A 13,479-nucleotide genomic window follows, 5' to 3' on the forward strand; every position below is an offset into this window, starting at 1 on the left:
CTCCCATCACCAAACCACTTTCCTCTCATTCTGAATTGAATGATTGTTATTTGAGAATCCTACATTTACTTTAAGAGGCACTACTGGCATGTACATAATTACAAAACATGTTTGTTAAATAAGTCCCTGCTTTGAATTCACACATTTCCCTAGATAGAAAAGCAAACTTTTATCCATCAGAGTCTTTCATAAACTAGAAAGTCTTTAGTAATAAATATTTCCTATCAAAATTATTAAAGGGTGACATTCAGAACAACAAAGTATTTCATTCAGAGCATTCTAATCATTCCAGTGTTTGAGGGAGTGAATGTTTTTCAATCATCTTAGATCTTATTCTTCAGGTATTTCATCTTTGATAATAGCGTGCATTATCCAAAATTTGTGCAATTAGTTATTAGCAAACCCAAATACTATTAGGTTAAACAAAATCCCCCTGTTTGGCAAAAGGGGTTAACTAGATTTGTATTAATATAAAAGCTAGGCTTTTAATATTCTGCAAATGTTAACAAAGAAAGATGATAATGTTGAGTTAATATGGGTTAAGCATAAAATGAAAATAAATTTTTCTGATTGCGAGGTGTTGACACTTTTTTGGCTAGGGCCTCCAGCCTGTTCCTGAAAGCTGTGTAATTACAGAAGGCTTTTCCCCTCCTTCCCCCTCCTGCTTCAAGCCTACCCACATTAGTAATGACCCCTTCACTGCTTCAAAAACCACTAATGGTCTTCAGCACGGGCAAGAAAAATGAACAGGATAAATTGGAATCCACAGTCAGTAATTTGCATCCTATGAGGCTGCTTTGGCCACTCACATTCATTCCTGGCCATCAATCGTTGCCTGTCAGGTGCTGCTCCCTGCCACCATGACAAATACTCCTCCTAACACTCTGATTCGTCCAAACAATGTAATTGTCCTCTATTCTCCTTTTGGTAATGGAGATAATGAATGGCTGCACAAACAAGAGGGATTGCTCATCACAGACGCCAGGGTGGCATCAAACTGGAAAAGGCCTAGGGTACAAATTTTAATTGACTGAAAACACTGGTTGGGGGGAAAATGACCCCCCAAAGACCCCAAATCTTGAATCCTGCCAATTTCAGAAAGGAGCCACTTTTGGACGTTTTGCGCCTCTAAGAAAGTTGAGGTTTATAAGTAAATTGTCTGCTGGATATAAATTCTGTCAATACCAGAAACGAAGACGAGAACTTATTAGGAGTGTGTAGATCTGCACAAGCTATGCTCTCCAGTTTCCCTGGGCAGGGTTTGCTTTCTCACCTGGCTAGCCTAGCTCACTCTTGTGAAGAACTCACCCTAGATGTCTCCAGCAAAATGCAGAACTTATATGATGGACGTGTGTATGTTGACACACGTGTGTATGGAAAGAAAGAAAAAGGCTGAGATGTACATGTACAAATTTGAGATGAAATGAAGATTCAGTCTGCAAAGAAGATGTAAGAGTACAAAAGTAATATTAGAGAAAAGCCAAATTCTTCAAGTATGGTGCTAAGTACTGGTTGAATAGGAAGAATTCCTCTCAGTATTTCATTAGAAATTAAGTCAAATGACCACCAATTTATATAAACAGTGCATTTTATCTTAGGAGTCCCTTTGCTGTACTTTCTCTATGTAAGTAGTTGCAAATTCCATCCACCATCATTTAAAAAAATTGGGACCTTACCAAAATTCACCTTGCACAGATGGCTTTTTTTTTAATTAATAAGGAAGACCATAATAACTTTAACTTATTTAAATAATGTTCTGTGGTTTTTGAGCATTCGTGATTCTATGCCCCTTTTGTACATGGAGTGGACTGTTTATCTGAAAGTGTTCTGGCAGACGGCCACTATATTTCTAAAATTAAAAAAAAGATGGAAAACAATCAGCTTTCAGAGGAATTGGAACTATGGCAATGTGTTTTGGATTAATTTACAAATAGATGTATATAGTTAAGGCCAAACTATGGAACTAGAGAATTTCTACTACATGGTCTATCATATGCATTCTTCTGCTTTATTAGAACAGACATCATATTGAAATAATAAACATGGGAAGCCTTCACTTCTTCTTTGATGTATATTACTAAATGTCTGACTGGCTCAAATTTAAAATAAACTTTGGTATGTTTGCACTTGAAAACTGGAAGTAGACCGCAAGCAATAATTTGTTGTCAGTTTCCATATTCTTGGACTAAAGCTATAGTTTAGTCTGTTCACTGTTGGGGGCCAGCCTCCTCTGGTCCAGTGGCACAGAGGTGGTTCAACTTACTCATAAGAACATGCAACGTAACCTAATAGCAATGATGATGATTCCCTTCATCAAGAAAGAACTAGCATGGGTCAAAATTTTTAACATTGTGAAATAATTCTAAAGCCACTGTTAAACAGAAAAAGTGAATTACAAAGACTATCTTAATCTGAGTATCAACTAATTCTACAAATTAAGGAGATCTTTGTGCTCAGGACTAAATGTATATATGTAAATACTTTAATAGCTATTTTTTTCTAAAGATATATTTGATATTGATCTTTTTAAAATCACTTTCGTCTTTTGGGGGGCTTAAAGCAGTCTTGCAAATGCATGGAAATGAAGCTACAATGTCCTTATATTACTGGAAAATATTAGGGGTAAAACGACTTAATAACAATATTCAGTTGTGATTAATTCCTCCCTAATGATGATCAAAGAAAACTAACTTGTCAAGAACTGTATCCTATACTTAAAAATTTGTATTATTGTTTTAAAGCACTGCAAGTATACTTCTACTCATCTCACGAAATAAAAGTAGAAAATAAATAAAAGAACATGAAAAACATTCAGGCAAATAAATGTGCATCAACTAGATCATAGTTAATTGAAATGTGAAGTTCTCAGGAAAAAAAAAGCTGTCACCCAAATATTGCTGAATGAAAAAAGTTACAGAACAATGTATTCTAAACAGTGGGTAGGGCATTTGCCTTGCACACAGCCAACATGGCCGAGCCGAGTTAGATTGCTCCACCCCTCTTGGAGAGCCCGGCAAGCTACTGAGAGAATCTCGCCCGCATGGCAAAGCCTGGCAAGCTACCCATGACGTATTCGATATGCCAAACACAGTAACAACTATCATAATAGAGACGTTATTGGGCCCGCTCGAGCAAATCAGTGAACAACTGGAGGACAGTGACAGTAAATTTAATAAAATTTAACATAAATATATCTACACAATACAAGAAAAGTATCTGGAAAATGCACACTTAATAATGGTTCATATTGTGTAGGGCACAGGGACAGAGACTTCCATTGTTAATTTATAAACACCTATATTTTCTATGTACTGCTAACAATTTTTAAAATTCTGAATCAATCTGAAATTATAAATAATAAATTATAGTTAATTTATGATTCTTTTAAAAATACAGCAATTCAACTATTTTCTATAATCAGTTACTGGGTCCACTTGAGCAAATCAATGAACAATGGGAGGACAGTGACAGTGACAGATATTCTTTTATATTATGGTAACTCTTTTCTTGGATCGAGTTCGATTCCTCCGCCCTCGGAGAGCCTGGCAAGCTACCGAGAGTATCTCGCCTGCACGGCAGAGCCTGGCAAGCTACCTGTGATGTATTCAATATGCCAAACACAGTAACAACAAAGTCTCCAATGGAGACGTTACTGGGCCCACTCGAGCAAATCGATGAATAACGGGAGGACCGTGACCGTGACTTTTCTTGGATATCCTTAAAAGCAGGAAATTTTTAGACAACTCTGTCTCTGCTTTCTCTCCTACCCTGTGAGTTTGACTCACTGACTCATTCATAAAATTTATTACATGAGTTCTTTGAAGAAAAATGTATAATTTGTCAATTTATTTCTTGATGACACAGTATAGTCACTAAGACAAATGATCAAGTAACCTACTGGGTAGCATCTTAGTTTGAGTGAATTCTTGGAAACTGATTGTTATGATTACCACTTCCTTTCTCTTATGTCCTTCAAAAGAACATATAGTCTACCAAGTTAATCGAAATGAACTTGATTTTGATCCATGTTTTACCACTGTTATATGAAGCCCTCTAAGCACTTTCTGGAAGGTGGATAAGCTGAAAAAACCACCTACTCTCCTGACATTTCACTTAGAGTGGAACACTTTCTGCTCTCCTATTAAAATTTGTAACTGAAGGATCATTCTCACTTTCTCTTTGGTAATCATTCCTTGAATTTATTCAAGAAAATGGGTTCGTGGGTGATCGCATACACAGATTTAGCCAATCAACAGTTTATCATAATGTCAAGATGCCTTAAAGAGGGACCTCAAGTTAGGTTGGACTGTCTTTTCACTGGTGCTAATAACATGTACCCGGAATTGTTGATGGCTATTTCCTTCACAAATGGAAAGCCCGACTAAACTCAAGCTCACAAGAAAAGAATCAGAGTCAATAAATATAAAGAATAAATTACTGACATTATTTCTGCACTTATATCCAGCTTTATCTAAAATCAGTAACCCTTTACCTTCTAGTTCGCTACTTGAGCCAATAAATCAGTCCTAACCAATACACATGGCCCAACTTTGATTATCTGGAATTTGTTTACTCCCTTTCCCTTTTCACATGAAAATGAATGTCTATTATTTATTTTTAAAGAGAAGGATATGAAGAAAAGGAGGAAGAGCAGAATGAGAAAAACAAGAGTGGAGTGTGGGGGCAGGGCAGAGAAATGAGCCAGTTTCTGCTTTATTCTACGCTTAGCAGCTAAACATGTGTGGTGGGGAACTTACAATTTATTATTATTATCATTATAATTATTATTATCTTGCTTCCTTGGAGGGGTCACATCCAGCAATGCTCAGGGGTTACTCCTGGCTCTGCATTCATGACTTACTCCTGGTGGTGCTCGGAGGGATCATATGGGATGCTGGGAATTGAACCGAGGTCGGTCGTGTGCAAGGCAAATGCCCTACCCTCTGTGTTATCACTCTAGCCCAGGACTTACAATTTAGATTTCTTTTTAAAACTTTTTTTTTTCAAATTTAGGCACTGATTTATAAAGCTGTCAACAACTGAGTTCTGGGTTTCAGGCATACAATGTTCCACCTCCAATCCCACCATTAGAATTCTTTTGAAAAGCTTATAAGAATTTCAACATTAATCAACTTTTTTTAAATAATCAAATTTCGAAGACTGAAGTATAAGATGATAGTGTATATGAAACTATGATAACTCTGCATCTAGAAAGGCTGGATTGATAGTAGAGAGGGGAGTACACTTGCCTGCAACAAGGCCCAACCAAGGTTTGCTCCCCGGCATACCCTATAGAGTCCAAGCCCTGCTATGAGTGATCCCTGAGCACAGAGTCTAGGAGTGAACCCGGGCACCACTAGGCGTGGACCCAGACAAAACGAAATAATAAAGGAACCTCTGCATCTCAATGAAAAGAGTAAATTAGAAGAGTCAAGTTAAAGACTGAATTTTGTATTTTTTAAAAATGACCATTCAGAGGGTCCAAAGTGATAGCACAGTGGGTAGGGCATTTGCCTTGCACAAGACTAACCCAGATTCAATCCCCAGCATCCCATGTGGTCCCCCAAGCACCGCCAGGCGTAATTCTTGAGTGCAGATCCAGGAATAGCCCCCAAGTATCGCTGGATGTCACCCAAAAATAAAAAAATAAATAAAATAAATGACCATAGAGAAATTAAGTTTTAGTATATGTCTTGTGTAAAATTGAAACTCTGAGCAACAGAATTTTGCTAATCAAAATACCTGACAAATACTCTTAGCTACCTTCCAAAAACAAAAGGTTATAATTAAAAAAAAACACAAAAATGATTGAAATCATTTGGTAAATTAAGATTGTATCTAATTTCAGGTATAAAAATCCCAGCTGCTGAAAGAGAGTGAATTTCAGATAGTTTGGAATCATGCTACTTTCCCTTCCATTTCCGTGATTCCAGTACGCCCATTATGCTCAATCCAAACATGGAATCCAGTGGAAATTTTTTCTCAGCTGGAAGCAGTCTTTCCTTTGAAATTCCACTGAGCTTTCCCTCCTCCCTTCTTGTGTACTGATTCACTCCACATTGTCTTTTATGTGTATGTGTGTCCTTCACCAGACTGCAAGTCATTTAAGAACAAAGTTCAAGATTTATTTAATCTTAAACTCTATAGTACTTAGCACTGTGTTTCCTACATAATAGATGCTCAGTAGATACTTGTTAGTGAACACACTATTTCTGAAATTGATATTGTTTTCTATTAGAAAGAACTATGATGTTTCTATCAGAGAGAACCATAATCTATGATATATAAATAGAACGACTGAGACAGCCTTAACTGTTTTACCGACACAAAATTTGGATATTTGAAAACATCTACTGAATTTTTGACTTTTTTATCCATATGTTTGATGTCATGAAACTTTGATTCTGATCCAAATTAATTATTTTTTTAAATGCCCAATGTATATTTGGGACCAAAAATTGTGGCTATTTCAGGAAATTCATTTCCTTTTAAGTTTACATGGAAAAAAGAAATTGAATTATAATAAACACATCTCTCAAAATTCAGAAAAGATTTTAGGTATTTCCAGGATAGTTAAACCTGAAGAGATTAACAGGTTTGGTTGATATTTAGAATCATGGCAGGAAGGCTCATTAAAAGAGCAAAGAAAAAAACCACATTCTCTTCTCTAGATAAGCTAGAGGAATACTGAATAAGCCTGATGAATTATCAGTCAGAGATTTTAAGAACAGTTATTAAATTTATTATTATCAAGATATAGATAAAATGAAAAAATGGAGAAGGAATGCTTTCATTATACCGAAGTTAATGACAGAAAGAGAAAAAGAAATGTGTCTTAGGACTAAGGAAAAACACTTTTTGCATCTGCAAGGAGAAAGGTTCTGTACAAATATATTCTAATGACACTGAGGGGATCCTATGGGTAGGAATTATAAAATTAAGTGATGGCCTGATATCATCAGCATTCTTTCTACTTCTAAACTTCAAAAAAAGGCATCAAAAACAATAGTAGAAAAACACATTTGCAGGTAGATTCAGAATTTTATGCACAATGAATATAATTATTTTCCTATTGACTGAGACTTTACAGCTGAGTGCAGTCTTATTTTGAAAATAACAGAAATATATTTCTAAGGCAAGCGAAAGATAATTTTTATTTAACATTTGTTAGGACGCTCCCATGAGCTGCCTGGCCATGCGTGTTATGCTGCCTACATGGCTAATGGGTAATCTTACCAAATGAGCCAAAGGCCACAAATAAGGCCTTGACTCATTTAACAATCATTTCACATTTGCACACGACGACCGAATTAATATTTTATGGGGCCACTCAGTTCTTCAGTCAGACCACTTTTCCAAAAAATTGAATTTTGTGCTTATTTATTTTATGGATCATTTGTTGAAATGGATTTCAAAACAGGTTTAGGCTATTTAGATTTTTCAGTGAATTGCAAAAGAAAAACTCACAGACTCAAGAGTTTTCAAACTAGAAAGGATATTAGAGGTCATTTAATTCTAATGTCTCATTTTATGTCCAACAGTCCTGCCTTAGCTTAAACTCAGATGGCTTTCTCTTTTAAGACATCCCTAATTTACCCAGTAAGAAAGAGATTTCACAAACGCCAAACATTTCTTATGAAACATCATATTTCTAACTAGGAATTATGGATAGTGATAGTCAGACTTTATCCGTAAGTAACTTAGCATCTATATTCTATATAGTCTCTATTTACACACTACATAGCACATGTGAGCTTGCTTACTTGTCTATTTTTCCTTTTAGAATATGCTTCTGGAGACCAAAGACTGGCTATTTTACTTCCAAAATCTAGTTTACTGCATGGCATGCAAGAGTTATCAATAAATGCATGTTGAACTAACCAAGTTTGAAATGGCAAACAATTTAATGCTTTGCATCTTAAAAATATGATTTCAAAATGAGAGAAAGAGAAGCTGATTGAAATCTAGATATCAATTGTGAAGAAAGATTTAAGGAAGGAGACACTCATGGAGCAAAATAGCAATCCCTTCTTCACATCAAACATAAAATAGTGAGATTCAGTTCTCATTTAAACCAGAGTAAAACTTTATATGTACAAAGAACTGAATAGAAATTGGCAAATTCAAATGGTGACATGAATCAGTGGAAAAGAAAGAGAGGCAGTGATTTTGCATTTACATTTTCTTTTTTCTTGTTAAAAAGGAAAGGGGTTACTTTAAAACAAGGATCTCAAGAATGTAGTAGTTATATAATGTCTAGACAAGGGAGATATTTGTATCTAATCTTATGACCACAATCCTACTTAACAGGTCCAGAAACAGTGCCATATGAGACTGAATTAGAAGGAAATGAGGATTAGTGATTAGTCTATTACAATACTTAATAACCTGGGGGAAAATTCTAACTGAAAAATGTGGGATAAATATCAATGAATTATTGAATGTTTATAAGTCCGAAGAAACATTTACATTATTATTAGTCCAGTTTCATTTGCATGACTATCTTAAAAATGATTTTCTCTGATTTATCTTAAGAATGCACTGAAAATATAATTTGACAAGAGAAAGCTAACATGGATTTAAAGAGGAAGGAGTTGTTTAAAGAAACTGGTGGTTATCTGTTTTCAAAAAGGTTATTATCTTTAGAGTAAGTAAATGGAAATGTTGTGGATTTTATCTTCTTTGCTCATCTCAGAGTACAGGATAAGAGAATGGGGTTAATGATAAAGTTACAAAGTCATAAAAATAAGAAGGAAGTAACTGTAAACTAATGGCTTCTTATGATGGACAGTAGGGTTTTAAGGAGAAACTTAAGAATTGATCATTTATTTTTTGCAACGTTATGGAAATTTCCATCAGAGTGGTTATAATGGAAAATCATTTTTGAATAGTTAATTTTTTCATTTTGTAAGTCATCAAGAAAAAAACTCTCTAAGGCATGAAATTCTAGCATTAGGAAGCTAGTTCAAAGGTTTCAAACCAGCTACTTTTATAGAGCAATGAGAGAGCTTCTTTATACATTATAACCAAAAATGAGCTTTGGTTACAACTATATACTTAGATATAAAAGAGGGATTTAAAAAAACTTTTTAATTCTATTTACAGTCCCATATTCTTAAACTGTTTTTTAACTTGAAATATGAGAGAAAGATTACTATCAGTACACCAGCAAAGTGCAAAAATGTAGGACAAAGATATCACCCAGTATTTACCTTAGTTATGCACTATTCTAGTAAATAAAGAAACCAGTTGATACCATAATAAGAAAACTCTTTACTGGGCCATCATGAAAGGTCAGATAGCAGTATTTATTTTGGAATTCCCCACAGTTTTATCTTATCAATTTGTTTTTCCTTCCCTTTTTTAGAGCAGTTTGTTCAGTGAAAGTTAACCAAATCAAGATGGAGACATAACAAGGTATTGCTAGCCATTCATCTATTTTTGTGCATATACTGGCCTTCTTACTATTTTAAATAAGTTTCATGAACACCTAAATAGCTTAAATGTAGAATATTTTCAAGCAGATAAAAATTATTTTATGAATTTTTTATTTGTATTTAGAGCAAATCAGCTCATTAGGAAAATAGAAAATCTTCAAAATGTCCATACTTTAGTTTATTTCTTTGCATTTATTTATTTTTAAGTTTTTTAAATGAAAAAAATTTCTCTTTAATTTTTTTTATTAAGACACTGTGATTTATAAAGCTGCTGATAATAGATTTATTTCAGGCATATAATGACCTTGGGAACACTGGTAGTGGGACTGGTGTCACAAAATGTCTTTTTAATCAAACTATGAATGCTTATTCTGGTAATTAAGTACAAGTCAATCCACATAACCAAAAAATCATAATTATATATATGAAGATAAATATATGTACATAAAATGTCTTCATGACTAGATATCTATTGATTAACAACATACTATTCAACACTAAACTGATGAAATACTGAAATAAATGATTTGATAGTGTTTAATTTTTCTCACCATAACAGAAGTTAAATGGAAATTAAATGTTGTAATAAATACAAATAATTAAAATTTATAGATAAAAATGTATAAGCTTTTTTTTTTGCAAAACATTAAAGTGCTAAAGTATGTTACTGGCTATTTCTCATTTGAACAATAAACCAAAGGCCCTCCCGTTGATCGTCGATTTGCTCGAGCGGGCCCAGTAACGTCTCCATTGGAGACTTTGTTGTTACTGTGTCTGGCATATCGAATACTCTCGGTAGCTTGCCGGGATCTCCGAGAGGGGCGGAGGAATTGAACTCGGGTCGGCCATGTTGGCCGTGTGTAAGGTGAACGCCCTACCGCTGTGCTATCGCTCCAGCCCAAAATATATTGAAAAAAAAATGCTCATCTTAACTTGGGTAGCTAAAATGACCTTAACAGAAAGAGTTCTTCTAATTATATCTCTACTATTGCTAGCTTCTGTTTATTAACTTGGAAAACAGAAAGAGAAATAAGATGTGTTCAAAATTTGAATATGTGAATTTAGGACACTGGAGATAGTTTTTCAAGCCATTAATTGGTATAATTTTATAGAAAGCAATGATACCACTTCTTCTACTATGTATGTTAAGAATAAGTAATGAAGTTTTTTAATTTTTAGAAATAATTCTATTGTTGCATGAAGATTTCTTATGAGAATTTAAGAAACCCTGGCAATGGCTATCTTCATAAAAGCTGGACTTTAAATGGACATACAATCAACTTGTCTAAACCATTGTGACTCTCATATGTTCTGTCAGTTGAGCATTTATTCTGATTATTGGAACATGCTAAATAATATGGGTGTCCTCCATGACTTTTGTATATGAAGGGAAGGTGGCTATAACATTCCTGCTGTTTGGTATGTTGTATCTTTAGTAGATGAACTTAAGCTTCACTCATATTTTACTATCATACAAGAAAATAATATTGAAAAACAAAGTGATTTGATCAGTAAATAAGTGTTTCCTTTGTACTTTGATGTAAAATCCAAAGGTAACTTAACTCCTCATACACTAAGTAAATCATATGCATTATTTAAATATATAAATAATTTAAGAACTCTTATTTGAGTAATTGGAAATATACCCTCATGCAACATAAGCTGAGTGGGTTTAGTTCTTAAGAAGTTAGCAAAACACTTAAGGATTGCCACATGGCAAGAAATAAGTCACAAATGGCCTGTAGATTCTAGCAGAAAATTATTAAGCAAATTCAAGGTATTATACTTATGTATAGAACACAAAAGTATTAATTATTTTTTCTCTAAGTAATGACATTTCCTTATAAGTCAAAGAGGGGATATTTTAATAAGAGGTAAGTAGGAGGAACCAAAAATAATGTCAAAGAGGTTAAAAAAAAAAGAAAAAAACCAAAACTGTGGACAAAAATTCAACATCCAATTCACAACTCTGATTTCTCATGTAAGATCATTACTGTAATTTATTTTAGATATTGCAGGAAATTAGTCTGACAAACTCCTTTCAATAATCACAGCTGGCAGTCAGTACTCATCTAGTATTACATGTGATCTGGAAGAAACTAAAGGAAAATTTTTTTTTGTTTTCAATTGACATATCTGAACACTTAAATTTTTAATGCAATGTCCAACACATGTAAAAAATTCAGAAAGAAAAGTATATAGTCACCTTCTATTTTCTAACGTAAACACTTCTGAACTGTCCTGGGAATACTATTACAGGGAATAAACAAACTTATGTACATTCTTATTGTTATCATTTTATTATAGACATTTTCGCACAATTCTACCAAAAAAGAAATCAATGGATAGCAGCCAGATTCTGGTTAGATGTTTAAGAAGCCAGGTTATTTATTGCAAACAAATAAACAGAAATTGGTATTGGTATTAGACATTTAATTTTTATACTACCTTTATTTTGAAATCCTGAGCATATCCTTACTTTTAATTCTGAGTGATTAGAAAGCTAAAGATGTTACAGAACCTAAAATCACTCTGTAGACATTACTTAAATCTTTGGACACTTGGGAAATATAATTCAGAATCAGTATAATATTGTTAAGTGGAATCACTAAGGGACTTTGTTATTTGCCAAGTATTTCTTTCATAAGATAAATAAGGTTTCCCCAAAGCAATTAATATCTTAAGCAAACTAATGCTCTTCTACTTCCTTTATGAAGAAATTTACAACAAGCCAGAATAAACATTCTTATTAATTTATTAATCAGCATTTAGTTTATTGTTTTGTTCACTTCTGCCTGCCCTGCTTCTAGGAAAGCAGTTGAGAAAGGACAGTACAAGCTCAATAAATATTTGACAAGTTAAAAACTCAATGAATGAAAAATTTTCAATACTTGACCTGAGACTGAAGTATTTGTGCAAGGGAAGCAGGAGAATATCAGGGTTTAGATCTTGGTTACACTTCTTATATTAGTAATTCAAACCACCTAGTTGGGAGGAGGCTAGTAGTAAGGAGATGAGAGATTCCTGCATGTAAATTCTTAATAAATTTATTTATAACACTGAAAATCTGAATTGTGGATTTGTTCCACAAAGAATTAAATATCTCTATACCCATATTGACTAAGATAAAGGAGGAAAACCCCATTGAAAGTCCCAAAGAACCTAACAATAGTTTAGACAGAACTATATCACTCTCACACCAAGGTAGTAACACTTTCCATGATTTAATACCCAGTGGATAAACATTTCAATCTAAAGTGAGATACATTTCGGAAACATTCAACCACTCAGGAAACACATGTGTTATGGTGCCATCAGGTCACACTTCAGGTGGCACCCGGGGAAATTTTTTGGAAAACACTGGTAGAAATAGGTTGAAGAAGAGAGAGCGAGGAAATAAATCCACTAGCAACTGCATTTATAGCTCTTTCCATATGTCATTTTCAAAGCATTTTCTAATATTAGATGCTGAAGTTCTAAGTGCACATGGTTCATAACCATTGTTTCATTTCACTTGATAAAGGTAAAGAACTGATGCAAGAAGCATAAGTGATATCACTGTCTGGTGTCCAACCAGAATTAAATGTAAAGACTGTCTTGAGATTTTCTAATATTTTCCCCTAAGCTAAAACACTAGGAGACCAATTACTACTCAGGAATTTTAATTTTGCTTTTAAACAAAATGCTTATTCTTACACATCTGACAAGGGGTTGATATCCAGGATATACAAAATACTGGTTAAACTCCACAAGAAGAAAACATCCAACCCCATCCAAAAATGGGGCAATGAAATGAACAGAAACTTTCTCAAAGAAGAAATCCGAATGGCAAAAAAGCACATGAGAAAATGCTCTACATCATTAATCATCAGGGAGATGCAGATCAAAACCACAATGAGATACCATCTCACACCTCAGAGACTGGCCCACATTCAAAAGAACAAAAGCAACCGATGCTGGCGTGGATGTGGCGAGAAAGGGACACTCCTTCACTGTTGGTGGGAATGTCCACTGGTTCAGCCCTTCTGGAAAACAGTATGGA

At 34.1% G+C, this 13,479-nt stretch overlaps 1 protein-coding gene across 7 annotated transcripts in view; it reads right to left on the reverse strand.

The window, feature by feature from the left end:
- Positions 1-13,479, reverse strand: part of MEIS2 (Meis homeobox 2) — a 234,165-nt gene that overhangs the window by 69,553 nt on the left and 151,133 nt on the right. The gene's annotated exons all lie outside the window — the stretch shown is intronic.

Source organism: Sorex fumeus, unplaced genomic scaffold, assembly GCF_029834395.1.
Source record: "Sorex fumeus unplaced genomic scaffold, SorFum_2.1 ptg000098l, whole genome shotgun sequence".
NCBI lineage: Eukaryota > Metazoa > Chordata > Mammalia > Eulipotyphla > Soricidae > Sorex > Sorex fumeus.